This window comes from Octopus sinensis, linkage group LG11 (assembly GCF_006345805.1).
Source record: "Octopus sinensis linkage group LG11, ASM634580v1, whole genome shotgun sequence".
NCBI classification, from domain to species: domain Eukaryota; kingdom Metazoa; phylum Mollusca; class Cephalopoda; order Octopoda; family Octopodidae; genus Octopus; species Octopus sinensis.
In genome coordinates, this window is record NC_043007.1 from 18,673,286 (window position 1) to 18,688,285 (window position 15,000).

General features: G+C 40.4%; 1 protein-coding gene across 1 annotated transcript in view; it reads left to right on the forward strand.

The window, feature by feature from the left end:
• LOC115217035 (DDB1- and CUL4-associated factor 5) overlaps nucleotides 1-15,000 on the forward strand; it is a 44,288-nt gene that overhangs the window by 6,152 nt on the left and 23,136 nt on the right. The window lies entirely within an intron of this gene.

Here is a 15,000-nt window from a genome sequence, read left to right on the forward strand (position 1 = left end):
TACTGGGGCTGATTTGTTTGGTAAAACCCTTCAAGGCAGTGCTCCTGTGTGTGTGTATGTGTATATATATATACATACATACATATATATATATATATATATATATATATATATATAAAATTAATGAGTGTGTATTACATACCCTTTTACTTGTTTCAGTCATTTGACTGTGGCCATGCTGGAGCAGCGCCTTTAATCGAGCAAATCGACCCCAGGATTTATTCTTTGTAAGCCCAGTACTAATTCTACCAGTCTCTTTTGCTGAACTGCTAAGTTATGGGGACATAAACACACCAGCATCAGTTGTCAAGCGATGTTGGGGAGACAAACTCAGACACACAACCCCCCCCCATATATATATATATATATTATATATATATATATACATATATGTGACGGGCTTCTTTCCGTTTCAGTCTACCACATCCACTCACAAGGCTTTGGTCAGCCTGACGGTATAGTAGAAGACACTTGCCCAAAGTGCCATGCAGTGGGATTGAACGCGGAACCATGTGGTTGGTAAGCAAACTACTTACCACATAGCCACTCCTGCGCTCAAATGATATTTTCAGGATTAAAAAGACAACAAATGGAAAATATGACATACTTGTATGTATGTATGTATATATTTCAAGAAAATGTGTGGTAAATAAACATACGAACATATACTTAATACACAGATGAACAGAAAAGACAGAAGGTCACCAACTCCTCTTCATTTATCAGCCAGAGAGTCAGGCGCAATTTCGATAAAACAAAAGACAAAGACAGATGTAGGAACAATAAGCAGATGTATTAGTTTAATGCTCAGGATGAATGGAAAAGTCTTTTACTTTTCGAACAGAAAGGATTAAGAGTTTAAAAAAAAACACAGAAAAATATGTGTAGAGATTACCGTTTATAAATATATATATATATATATATATATATATATATATATATATATATATATATATATATTTCCCGGATGAGCCCAAAGATTGTAACGGCGGTGCATCAGCATAGCCGCAGCTCTAAGCTGAAACAAGCAAAAAAAAAAATATATATATATATATGGCGGTGCCCCAGCATGGCCACAGCTCAAGAGCTGAAACTGGAAAACAAATGAAAAAAAAAAAAATATATATATATATATATATATAATGTACCCCACAACATAGACTGGTAGTTAGTGACTTTAGGATCAGGACTAGGAGGACAACCAGAAGACGACAAATATGGAGAAGAAGGATCTGGAAGCTTAAAGATCCTGCAAATGGACAGAGATTTAGGGACATATTACTTGAAGCCTCTGACGAAGTAGAAGGGGATAGAGCATCACAGGGGGTAGAAGACAGCTGGACGTTTCTAAGGGACAACCTGCTGAGAGCCACTGACCAGATCTGTGGCTGGTGCAAAGTCCCCTCTCGACCTAGAATAACGTGGTGGTGGAACAATATTGTAGACAGGGCTATTAGAGAAAAGAGACAGGCTTGGAAGGTCTGGAAAAATGGGGGTAGCAGGGAATTGTATCAGACTGCCAAAAGAGAAGCTAGGAGACAGGTTTATTTAGCCAGAGGGGAAGCAGATAAGAAAAAATTTGCCAATGTTCTGCGCCGTGAGGACCAAAGACTGGAGGTGTTTCGTGTTGCAAGACAGTGTGTGAGAGAGAATCGTGATGTGGTAGGAGAGAAGTGTGTTCGCATGGAAGATGGTTCACTTGCGCTAAATGAGGATGCAAAGAGAGAGGTTTGGAGATGCCACTATGAAAGGTTGCTGAATGAAGAAAATGAATGGGATAAAGAGAGTCTGCCGAATGTTGACCCAACAGAGGGACCAGCTATCCAAGTTGATAGTTCTGTGGTAGCTAAGGCAATTAGAAGCATGAAGACAGGGAAAGCCCCAGGCCCATCAGGAATCACTGCAGAGATGCTCAAAATGTCTGGTAGTGTCGGCTATAGCCTAGTCACCCATATAGTTAATCAGGTGATACACAAAGGGGTCATACCCAATGACTGGTGTAGCAGTATAATAGTCAACTGCTACAAAGGTAAAGGTGATGCCTTAGATACAAATAACTACAGAGGTATCAAGCTGTTGGACCAGGTGATGAAGGTTACGGAGAGGGTCATAGCCCAACTAATTAGAGAGAGAGTTAGTTTAGATGAGATGCAGTTTGGGTTTGCGCCAGGGAAAAGTACTACTGATGCTATATTCCTGGTAAGGCAGCTGCAGGAGAAATACCTAGCCAAAGATAAGCCCCTGTACCTGGCTTTTGTTGACATGGAGAAAGCCTTCGACAGGGTCCCCCGATCCCTTATCTGGTGGGCAATGAGAAAACTAGAGGATAGATGAATGGTTAGTGAGAGCTGTGCGGGCCATGTATAGGGACGCCACTAGTAGGGTGAGGGTTGGCAACGAGTACAGTGAAGAATTCCGGGTAGAGGTAGGGGTCCACCAAGGCTCAGTACTCAGCCCCCTCCTATTTATCATAGTCCTCCAGGCAATAACGGAGGAATTCAAGACAGGATGCCCTTGGGAGCTCCTCTATGCTGATGACCTTGCTCTAATTGCTGAGTCGCTATCAGAACTGGAGGAGAAGTTTCAGGTGTGGAAACAAGGATTAGAATTGAAGGGCCTCAGAGTCAATCTAGCTAAAACCAAAGTCGTAATCAGTAGGAAGGTAGACAAATCACAAACACCTTCAGGTAGATGGCCCTGCTCGATCTGTAGAAAAGGTGTAGGTAGAAACTCTATAAGATGCACCAAGTGTAAGCTATGGACACATAAGAGATGCAGCAATGTCAAAGGAAGGCTAACTAGGAAGATGGTTTTTGTATGTGGCAGATGCTCAGGAACAATAAACACTGAAAATGCTCTGAGACCAACTTCCGTCACTTTCCAGGGAGAAAAACTAGAAATAGTTGATAGTTTCCGTTACCTAGGTGACCAAGTCAGCAGCGGGGGCGGGTGTGCTGAAAGTGTAACTGCTAGAGTAAGAATAGCTTGGGCAAAGTTCAGAGAGCTCTTACCTCTGCTGGTGACAAAGGCCTCTCGCACAGAGTGAAAGGCAGACTGTATGATGCGTGTGTACGAACAGCCATGCTACATGGCAGTGAAACATGGGCCGTGACTGCTGAGGATATGCGTAAGCTCGCTAGAAATGAAGCCAGTATGCTCCGATGGATGTGTAATGCCGGTACTCACACTCGGCAGAGTGTAAGTACCTTGAGAGAAAAGCTGGACCTAAGAAGCATCAGTTGTGGTGTGCAAGAGAGACGTTTGCGCTGGTATGGTCATGTGGCGAGAATGGATGAAGATAGTTGTGTGAAAAAGTGCCACACCCTAGCGGTTGAGGGAACCTGTGGAAGAGGCAGACCCAGGAAAACCTGGGACGAGGTGGTGAAGCACGACCTTCGAACTTTAGGTCTCACTGAGGAAATGACTAGAGACTGAGACCTCTGGAAGTGTGCTGTGCGCGAGAAGACCCGGCAGGACAAGTGAGTCCACAACCCGTGGCCTTCTACATGGAATGGAGCCAGCCTACGTATGCATACCTTCCCTTCTTGGGACACAAAACTCTACTTGTGAAGACGTGTTGAGGCAAGTGAGGATCAGAATCGAAATCGATCAATGGAAATTGCAGATGTGCTACCAGTGCCGGTGGCATGTCGAAACTCTGCTTGTGAAGACCCATTGAGGCAAGTGAGGATCAGAATCGAAATCGATCAATGGAAATTGCAGATGTGTTACCAGTGCCGGTGGCATGTAAGAGAACTTTCCGTTTTGTGACCGTTGCCAGCACCGCCCCGTTTCGTGTCCGTTGCCAGCCTCGCCTGGCCCTCGTGCCGGTGGCACATAAAAAGCACCATCCGTTCGTGGCCGTTTGCCAGCTCTGTCTGGCACCAGTGCGGGTGGCACGTAAAAAGCACCCACTACACTCACGGAGTGGTTGGCGTTAGGAAGGGCATCCAGCCGTAGAAACACTGCCAGATTTGACTGGGCCTGATGAAGCCTTCTGGCTTCACAGACCCCAGTAGAACCGTCCAACCCATGCTAGCATGGAAAACGGACGCTAAATGATGATGATGATGATGATGATGATATATTATAGTGTGTGTGTATATATATATATGTGTATATATATATATATATGTATATATATATATATGTATATGTATGTATATATATATATATATGTATATAATATATATATATATACTAAGCAATAAGGGTTAGCAACGAATTGCCTTACCACATACCGAATTAGAAATAGCAGCAAAGGGTTATAGCTATTTCTTCTATATATATATATATATATATATCTTTTAAATTTGCTTACGGGACACGTTTCAAATATGCAAATAAAGCTCTTATTCCATTGTGCTGGCCACAGTCTAATAATGCTGACTGGTGACCCAGTCTTTGGGGTTGCATAGAGCTGTACCTATATAATGCAGGTTAAATATAATAACGATAACAATAATTCTTGGATGGAATTCATAAACTTTTAATGCATTGCTATGCACATTTCCAGAAATCAGATGTCTCTCAAGATCACAGTCCATATTCCTGAGATGATTATAGTGTAGTCCGTAGTGTCCACAGGCATTAGGTAGATCATCTTCATGGATTCATTTCTTCAGGTGATATAACATTAATGGATGTTTGTTTACTAGAAGGATGTTTACTCCTTTTGACCAGTGTGAAGGTTGGTTGAGTTATCTGGGTATTTCTGTGTGTATTTGGTAGGGAGGAGAGGAAGTAATGGTAGTTATATGGGAAAGGCATCGAGCTGGCAGAAATGTTAGCACACTGGGCGTTACGTTACGTTGTGAGTTCACATTCCGCGGAGGTTGAATTTGCCTTTCATCCTGTCGGGGGGGGGGGAGCGATAAATTAAGTACCAGTTATGCACTGGGGTTGATGTAATACCTATGTCTGTCCTTGTTTGTCCCCTCTGTGTTTAGCCCCTTGTGGGTAATAAAGAAATAGGTAGTTATATGGGGAAGGAGGTGTGCATGGGGATGTTGGATTTATTTTGCTATTCAGTCTGCAGATGTCAGGGATGGGTCATACGTTCCTTTGTTTGGTCTCATCTAAGGCATGACTATCTTCAATGAATTCTGAAGTAAACAGGTCAGCCGGTGGTACATCCACTTCAGCCATCAGCTGTAGGAGCTCATTGTCTGAATTGGTAAATGATACTTTCTTAGGGTGACCCTTTAATTATTTCTGATGGTTCAGGATGTATAGCATCCTAAATATTTATTTCTTTATTGCCCGAAGGGGGCAAACAAGGACAGACAAGGGGATTAAGTCGATTACATGACCTCAGTGATTAACTGGTACTTATTTAAATGGACCCCAAAAGGATGAAAAGCAAAGACCTCAGTGGAATTTGAACTCAGGACGACATAACAGCAGATGAAATAGAAATACCACTAGGCATTTTGCCCAACATCCTAAATATTGGTTGGTCTGTATCTATTTGTCACGTTTTTTCCTGGAAATCATCACATCCAAGGGAAACATGATAAATAGACGTTGAGGTGATCATATCTTCATCATCATCATCATCATTGTTTAACGTCCGTTCTCCATGCTAGCATGGGTTGGACGGTTCGACCGGGAATCTGGGAAGCCAGAAGACTGCACCAGGCTCCGGTCTTATCTGGCAGAGTTTCTACAGCTGGATGCCCTTCCTAACGCCAACCACTCCGTGAATGTAGTGGGTGCTTTTTACGTGCCACCTGCACTGGAGCCAGGCGAGGCTGGCATCGGCCACGGTTGGATTGGTGCATTTTACGTGCCACCTGCACGGAAGCCAGTCGAGGCGGCACTGGCTTCGGCCACGATTCGGATGGTGCTTTTTATGTGCCACCAACACAGAAGCCAGTCGAGACAGCGAAGCAAAACATCGTTTCTGGAATTTGAAAACATCAAATCATTTTGAAACAGAATAGCATCAACCTCCTTTAATATATTATAGAACAAAGAAGGACTGAAAAATAAACAAACCGAAATTTATGGTGCTATACACTATACCACTAGAAACAATTAAAAGGTCATCCTAAGAAAGTATCATTTAGCAATTCAGACACTAAACTCCTACAGCTGTTATCAAACAAAGGAATGTACAACCTGTCCCTGACATCTGCAGGCTGAATAACAAATTAAGTCCAAACATCACCACACACACCTCCTTCCTCTCTTTCCACCACCTTTCCCTCCTCCCCACCAAATACACACAGACATACCCAGATAACTCAACTAACCTTCACAATAGTTAAAAGGAGTAAGCATCCCTCTCTTTTACTCTTTTACTTGTTTCAGTCATTTGACTGCGGCCATGCTGGAGCACCACCTATAGTCGAGCAAATCGACCCCAGGACTTATTCTTTGTAAACCTAGTACTTATTCTATTGGTCTCTTTTGCCGAACCGCAAAGTTACGGGGATGTAAACACACCAGCAATGTTGGGGGGGGGGGACAAACACACACACACACATATAGATACATATATACGACGGGCTTCTTTCAGTTTCCGTCTACCAAATCAAGGCTATAGTAGAAGACACTTGCTCAAGGTGCCATGCAGTGGGACTGAACCTGGAACCATGTGGTTGGTAAGCAAGCTACTTACCACACAGCCACTCCTGCGCCTCTAGTAAACAATCTTGAGAGACATGTGATTTGTGGAAACAGATAGTGATGTATTAAATGTTTATAAATTCCATCTAAGGATTATTGTTATTATTACTATCTGTCTGTCTATCTATCTATCTATCTGTCTGTATATATATATATATATATATATATGTGTGTGTGTGTGTGTATATATATATATATATATATATATGAAATCGAAATCGAATTGAACCAGCCAGGATCCCTGGTCTGGTGGTACGTAAAAAGCACTATCCGACTCGTGGCCGATGCCAGTACCACCTCGACTGGCTTCCGTGCCGGTGGCACATAAAATACACCAATCCGACCGTGGCCGTTGCCAGCCTCGCCTGGTACCTGTGCAGGTGGCACGTAAAAAGCACCCACTACACTCACGGAGTGGTTGGCGTTAGGAAGGGCATCCAGCTGTAGAAACATTGCCAGATAAGACTGGAGCCTGGTGCAGCCTTCTGGCTTCCCAGATCCCCGGTCGAACCGTCCAACCCATGCTAGCATGGAGAACGGACGTTAAACGATGATGATGATGATGATATATATATATTTTATATATATATATTATTTTTCTAGTAGTAGTAATGGTAACCTATTTGGCTGCTATTTCTAATATTTTCGGTATGTGGTTTAAGCAACTTGTTGCAATTAACCCTTTATTATAATTATATATAATCCTTACCGAATATGGTCATTTCCATACCGAAAAAACTACTAGGTGAAATTTATTAATTTTATTAAATTAATTATATTTCACCCCTTATGTGTATCGTATGTGTGTGTGTGTATATATATATATATATATATATATATATATATATATAGATAGATATATATATATAGAGAGAGAAGCAGGGAGCGTGTTCCAGGTCAAGAATGGAAGAAACCAGTATATTGGCCTCTTGTTTTTGTGAATTGAGAGAAATATATTTATCTTCACTTTAATTAATGAGTTTTCTATTACTAAAATAGCTCTGGCTGCCCAATTAAACTTATGTTACAGTGGTTATTAAGTGTTTTTCTTGTGTCACTTTAAATTTGGATAAGACTCCAACAGGCTCGGCATCACTACAGACATTACTCTGTGAGGAGATTATCAGATTCCGTTGATTTGCCATTAATAAACTCATCAGTGTGTGAGGGGTTTTAAAGGTATTGTGCCACTTCCTCAGATTAATTATATAAAGTTATCAATACACTAATCTCCAAATTAGTTTTCAGTTAGAGTTAACACAGATGAAAGGAATAATTCTTACTATGACAACGACTGACTATTGACTACTTTCTTAACTTACTAATGTGTCAATAATAATACCAAACATAGAAAACTATTTTCCATTATATAGTTAGAACTAGCACTATGACCCAGCGTCGCCAGGTCATAGTGCTAGTGCATACATATACAGCTGCGTGCATGCGCACGTACACACGAGTACTGTCCAAATCTCCAACCAATCACGTACAGCTAGCTGGCATTCAATTAGCGTATGAAGTTTCGGGCATTTTGATTGGGTTTTGGATAGAAAATTCACAAAAAAGTCACTTCTATTGATTATTTTAATGGCTTTGTGGGGTGACTGGGGAAATGTAAAGATGTGCACGACCACCCTTGGACGGTTTTGAATGACCATAGAAAGTGCAAGCCCTCTAACTGAAAAATTGTGGATTTGTATAAAGGACACACATGCAGACATTTTGCCGTTTATATATAGAGATGATACTGAAATAGTATCATTAGTAGACTTGTAATAGATTTTAAATAGTCTTTTATTTTTGTATCAACTTTCTTACTTCTAAAACTGAAGTTTCTTGAGCCAATGGTAGAATCTCCATGTGATTGCTCAACTCTCAGAAATAGCTGCTAAAGTTTGTTCAAATCTGTGTTGTTGTTTTGTTAAAAACCAGGAAGGATATACAGTCTGAGATAAACTATATCTATGTAACATGATAAGTTATCTCTAGTGAGTATTGGACAAACAATGATAAAAGAAGTGTAGGACAACCACAAAGTGGAGGTGGGGTGTGAGCAACATGTAGGAAAGGGTAGAAAAAAAGATAAGGGTAAGCATGACTCTGTATCATTGTCATTAACCCATTAGCATTTAAACCAGCCATATCCGGCCAAGGGCGAGCTGGCAGAAACGTTAGCACACCGGGCGAAATGCTTCGCAGTATTTCGTCTGTCGTTACATTCTGAGTTCAAATTCCGCCGAGGTCGACTTTGCCTTTCATCCTTTCGGGGTCGATTAAATAAGTACCAGTTACGCACTGGGGTCGATATAATCGACTTTATCCGTTTGTCTGTCCTTGTTTGTCCTCTCTGTGTTTAGCCCCTTGTGGGTAATAAAGAAATAGGTATTTCGTCCGCCGCTGCGTTCTGAGTTCAAATTCCGCCGAGGTCGACTTTGCCTTTCATCCTTTCAGGGTCAATTAAATAAGTACCAGTTACGCACTGGGGTTGATATAATCGACTTTATCTGTTTGTCTGTCCTTGTTTGTCTCCTCTGTGTTTAGCCCCTTGTGGGTAATAAAGAAATAGGTATTTCGTCAGGCCGCTGCGTTCTGAGTTCAAATTCCGCCGAGGTAGACTTTGCCTTTCATCCTTTCGGGGTCGATTAAATAAGTACCAGTTACGCACTGGGGTCAATATAATCGACTTTATCCATTTGTCTGTCCTTGTTTGTCCTCTCTGTGTTTAGCCCCCTGTGGGTAGTAAAGAAATAGAGATATTCTACCTGTTTTATGCTCAAACTGGCCAGATTTGACCCCTCATATCATCATCATCGTCATTTAATGTCTATCTTCCATGCTGGTATGGGTGGGACAGTTTGATAGGAGCTGGCCAAGCAGAAACCTGCATCAGACTTCCGTGACTGTTTTGGCAAGATCTACTTAACAATGACATACTAAAAATATACAATCACATTATCAAGATTTCAAAGCTATGATATAATGTATGATTAGTTTGAAACAACATAAGTCAATAAGCATTAGTCTTGGCAGAATAATCTGAACACTAAAGGGTTAACCCCTGGACATTAGTTTTGAGTCTAAGGCCTCATCAGGCTAGTTACCATTTTCCAAGGCATTTAAGTGACCGAGATCACAACATTCCTTCCCTAAAAGGGATGCCAGTCTGTCAGTGTCTTTCTTTTTTTTACGTGCCACTGGCACAGGTGCAGCCTCCCCTGGCACCTGTACCAGTGGTATGTAAAAAGCACCCACTATACTCATGGAGTGGTTGGCGTTAGGAAGGGCATCCAGCTATAGAAACACTGCCAGATCAGACTGGAACCTGGTGCAGCCTCCTGGCTTCCCAGACTCCGGTCGAACCGTTCAACCCATACTAGCATGGAAAACGGACGTTAAATGATGATGATGATAATGATGATGAACTGAGTAGACTGAAGCAAAGTAAAATGAAGGTTTTTACTCTGAAATACAAGGCACCATGCGGTCCAGGAATTGAAACCATAAACTTGTGATTATGAGTGCAACACCATAACCATTAAGCCACCTGCCTTCACTGTGAGATTGGTTGATGATCATGAAATATGGAGAGAAATTGCCATCATTTGTTGTGTACCTACATCTGCCCTGAGCTACGGGTTTTGATTAACTGAAGCTGTAGCTAAAAAGGTTGGTTGGTCACAGCTAGAACATCTTTCATCATAGATTTGCTTAACCCTCTAGCATTCAGATTTCTGTGTCAAAGATAATGCTTATTCATTCACCTTGTTTTGAATTAATTATGCATTATCTTGTAGCTTTGAGATTTCGAAGATGTGATTGTTTATTTTTAGACTGACATTGTAGGGTAGGTGTAAGAAGCAAGATTTGGCCAGTTTTAGCATAAACATGCAAAATATTTCAGCTGGATAAATGCTAAGGATTAATTTAATTTAATGTGGGGCTGGAGAAAACTGGCAACAACTAAAGTTGCTATAAAAGTCTTGTTTTCAAATAGGTTGTTATGTATTTTGATGTATGTATGCATTGTGTTATTGTCACAAACCTTTAAATGTGAGGTAGATGATTTTGTTGCTAAATATAGTCTAGATCTTGTTTCTGATCAAATTCTTGTGAACATCATTTCTCTATGTAACCACATTAAGAGAGAAATAGCTTAATGGATATGGAATTGTATTACCAGATCCTAAGTCTTGGGGTTCAAATTCATTGCCATGATTTTCATGTACATTTGACCACTACACTTGATTTTATTTCCTTGGTTCACCTAGCTGTGGAGAACAAGCACTAGATTAGATCATCTGGAAGGCTACGAGACATATGGGAGATGATAGAATGTCGGTTTGTGTGTGTGTGTGTGTGAGAGAGAGAGAGTGAACAAGCTTCTTTGACACATGAAGTGTTTGAGAGGTCTTAGTAGAAACGTACAATCTGAGAGGTTAAGATGGATGGAACCTCATCTGAGATAGACAAGTGATCTAGTTAGAAGTTGAAACTAAGTGCTAGTCTTTAAAAACTCCATCAGAATTTAAGGAGCATACACACATGCATGCAGACACACATACACACACACACGTATACACTAAATATCTTGTGAATACTTGCAAAACATTCCTGAAGAATGATGAAAAAATTTAGCCTGATGTATTTCATAGCTTAACCCTTTAGTGTTCCGATTATTCTATCAAACATAATGCTTATTGATTCCCATTGATTTGAATTAATCATGCATTATCTCATATCTTGAAGATCTTGATGGTGTAATTACTTAATGTAGAATAACATTGTAGGGTAGGTGTGAGAGCCTGGATCTGGTCAGTTTGAACATAAAACAGATTAAATATTTTGGCCGGATATGGCCGGTTTAAATACTAAAGGGTTAAAGACACAAAAACCTATTAGATGTACCTTAATTTTGGCATCCATGCTAGTGGGTCGCTAAGAGCACCATCCGAGCGTGATCGTTGCCAGAGCAGCTAACTGGCTTCCGTGCCGGTGGCACGTAGAAACCACCATTCGAGCGTGATTGTTACCAGTGTCGCCTTACTGGCACGTGGAAAAAACATTCGAGTGAGGTCGTTGCCAGTGCCGCTGGACTGGCTCCTGTGCAGGTGGCACATAAAAAGCACCATTTGAGCATGGCCGTTGCCAGTACCACCTGACTGGCCCTCGTGTCGGTGGCACATAAAAGCACCCACTACACTCTCGGAGTGGTTGGTGTTAGGAAGGGCATCCAGCTGTAGAAACTCTGCCAGATCAAGATTGGAGCCTGGTGCAGCCATCTGGTTTGCCAGTCCTCAGTCAAATCGTCCAACCCATGCCAGCATGGAAAGCAGACGTTAAACGACGATGATGATGATGAATACATATTCAGAGAAAAAATGTCTTGTGAATTAAAACCTGTAATTTAAGCCCAACTTTTCATATAGGGCCTGCGAGGTGATTTTTTTGAGATTTCTTTTTAAATGTGCATCTTATATGCCATCAAATACAGTAATTGCTGTAAAACCTAATGAGATGATTATATGTATACATAACATGGCTGTTTCTGATTTATAAAATACGACTAATTGAGTAATTCATTAAATGAATGTTATATAGAGTAATTATCATTATTACTACTACCATCACCTCCTTCGCTAGCATTATTATCACCCCCACCCCCATTTTTGTCTGGTGGCCTTGCCAGCCTGCCTCCGTTGTCACAAATTACTTTTATTTGTATCACCATTTGTATCAGAATGAGTTGAGTGTGTTGCAGTCAGTAAATCTACTGGAATGAGACAACTGGGCACAGCTGTTTAGACGCTGACCTTCTGGCATGACTGGCTGGATGTTTAACCTGTTTTGGTGACAGTTTGCTTTGGCACTGGAAGCAAACAATTACATGTACATGTGCATACATACGTAAAATATACATATACGCAAAGAGAGAGGGAGAGAGAAAGAAATATTGCACATACATACAAATATAACTAGATGCTCAAACACACACACACACACACACATATGTGTGTGTGTATATGTATATATATATATATATATATATATATATATATATGTATATATATCAGCTGAAATTGCGAGGATGATCCGGTTCTTGACTGAAGATTAAAGGCTTCGAATGACACCCATCCGTGTTTTTTGTATCGTCTTCTTGATGGTTTGCGTTCTTGTCCCATTTTGTATATGTGTATGTATATATATATATATATATATATATATATATATATATATATATATATAGAGAGAGAGAGAGAGAGAGAGAGAGAGAGAGAGAGAAAGAGAGAGAGAACAAAAAAAAAACCCAGTAAAACATCTGATATCAAAGAAGTCAGTGTCAAATCATTGATGCCAAAACGGTTGTGTGCTAAGATGTCTCATATCCAAATCTACATCCTGAATATAGAATCTAACTACATCAGAGATCATGAATGTCCAACACGGAGATCATCGACCAGTCATGATTCCAAAGACAGACACTGACAACAATACATACAAACACCAGGTATGACTTGGTCTTACGAACCTATATTTTCTGTCGTCTACCTTGCTGTTTATGGAATCCTGGGAGAGGGCTCTGACAGAACTACATTGTGGATAAGTTTGCCCTGTAGGTGACAGCACATGACTAAGCTAACAGAAGTATTTTTTTGAGCAAGATTTGGATTTGTTTGAATTGCCCATGTTCAGTCCACTGCTGGATGAAGGCCTCAGCCTGTTCTCTCCACAAGATAATGGCTTGAGATCATACTGGTTAGATGAGCTTACTCTGCCACTCTGGCTTGACATGGCTTGGCAAAGGGATGCAGTATTTACATTATTTACATTCAACAGATATTTGTCTTCATCATGTTTGTTGTTAACACAACGTTTCGCCTGATATACCCTCCAGCCTTCTTCGGGTGTCTTGGGGAAATTTCAAACCTGGGTTCTTGTTCCTAAGTTATTCTTCGATGTTATTATTATTATTATCATTGTTCAGGTCACTGCTTGGAATCGAACTCGGAATCTTGGGGTTAGTAGCCCACGCTCTTAACCACTACTCCATATGCCATATGCCCCATGAGCATATGGCGTAGTGGTTAAGAGCGTGGGCTATTAACCCCAAGATTCTGAGTTCGATTCTGAGCAGTGACCTGAACAATGATAATAATAATAACATCGAAGAATAACTTAGGAACAAGAACCCAGGTTCGAAATTTCCCCAAGACACCTGAAGAAGGCTGAAGGGTATATCAGGCGAAACGTGTTAACAACAAACAGGATGAGGACAAATATCCGTCAAATGTAAATAATGTACATAATTCTTCGTCTCTTAAATATAGAAAGGGATGCAGGTTTTTTTTTTTTTTTTTTTTTTTTTTGTATTCACACCCAGGAGTAGTTAAGTTGATTACATTAACTCCAGTGCTCAACTGGTATCTATTTTACTGACCCTGAAAGGATAAAAGGCAAAGTTGACCTCAGCACGATTTGAACTTTGAACCTAAAGCATTTTGCCCAGTGTGCTGATGATTTTGCTAGCTTGCCGCCTCGCAAGACTTATTGAAGGGAATTGATCTGATAACAACAATGGACTGTGGAGTTTCACATAAAATCCAAAGCGGTTATGCATTAGTTTGCTTCTCTCATTGACCAAATCTTACAGCTTTACTATATAATGGTGTAAATGAGCCCATAATAATTGTGAATTTTTGTGACTCTCTATTCTAGACTAAGAATGCCCTGTGTACACAGTTGATGCACATGTTTGTCTCATTTTTACGCTTGATTTACTTTTCTTTTACATCTTAGAAATATCCAGTAGTTGTTTTTGGCTAGTAATATTCTCAAAAAATTTGTTGCAAATGCTTTTGTTTGTGTTTGTAAATTAATGCTTTCATTTTTAAAACTTATATTTTTCACATTTGTTAAAATCAAACATCTGCTTGTTGAATTTAGTTTTGTTGTTGTTGCCATTGTTGTAGTCTGTGTTATGTTAGAATTGGTTTTAGGGTGTTTCTTGTTCAGCTTATGTATTAGGGTAAGCTCCACATTGTTGTAAGGTTCACTTTATACAAAAAGGACACTTTGCATTTTAGAAGTGTGATAAAAAAGATAAAATGAAAACTATCCAATACCATTGGACTGAGAAGATGCACATTTGTGCATGATAAACACAAATGATAGTAACACTGGTTTCAAACTTTAGCACAAGGCCAGAAATTTGGGAGGAGGGCGTCAGTTGATTGCAGCAATACCAGTGCTCAACTGGTACTTATTTTATCAACCCTGAAAAGATGGAAAAATAAAGTCGACCTCATTGGAATCTGAACTCAAAACAAAAATAGATGAAATTACTGCTAGGCATTTTGCCTGGTGTGCTAA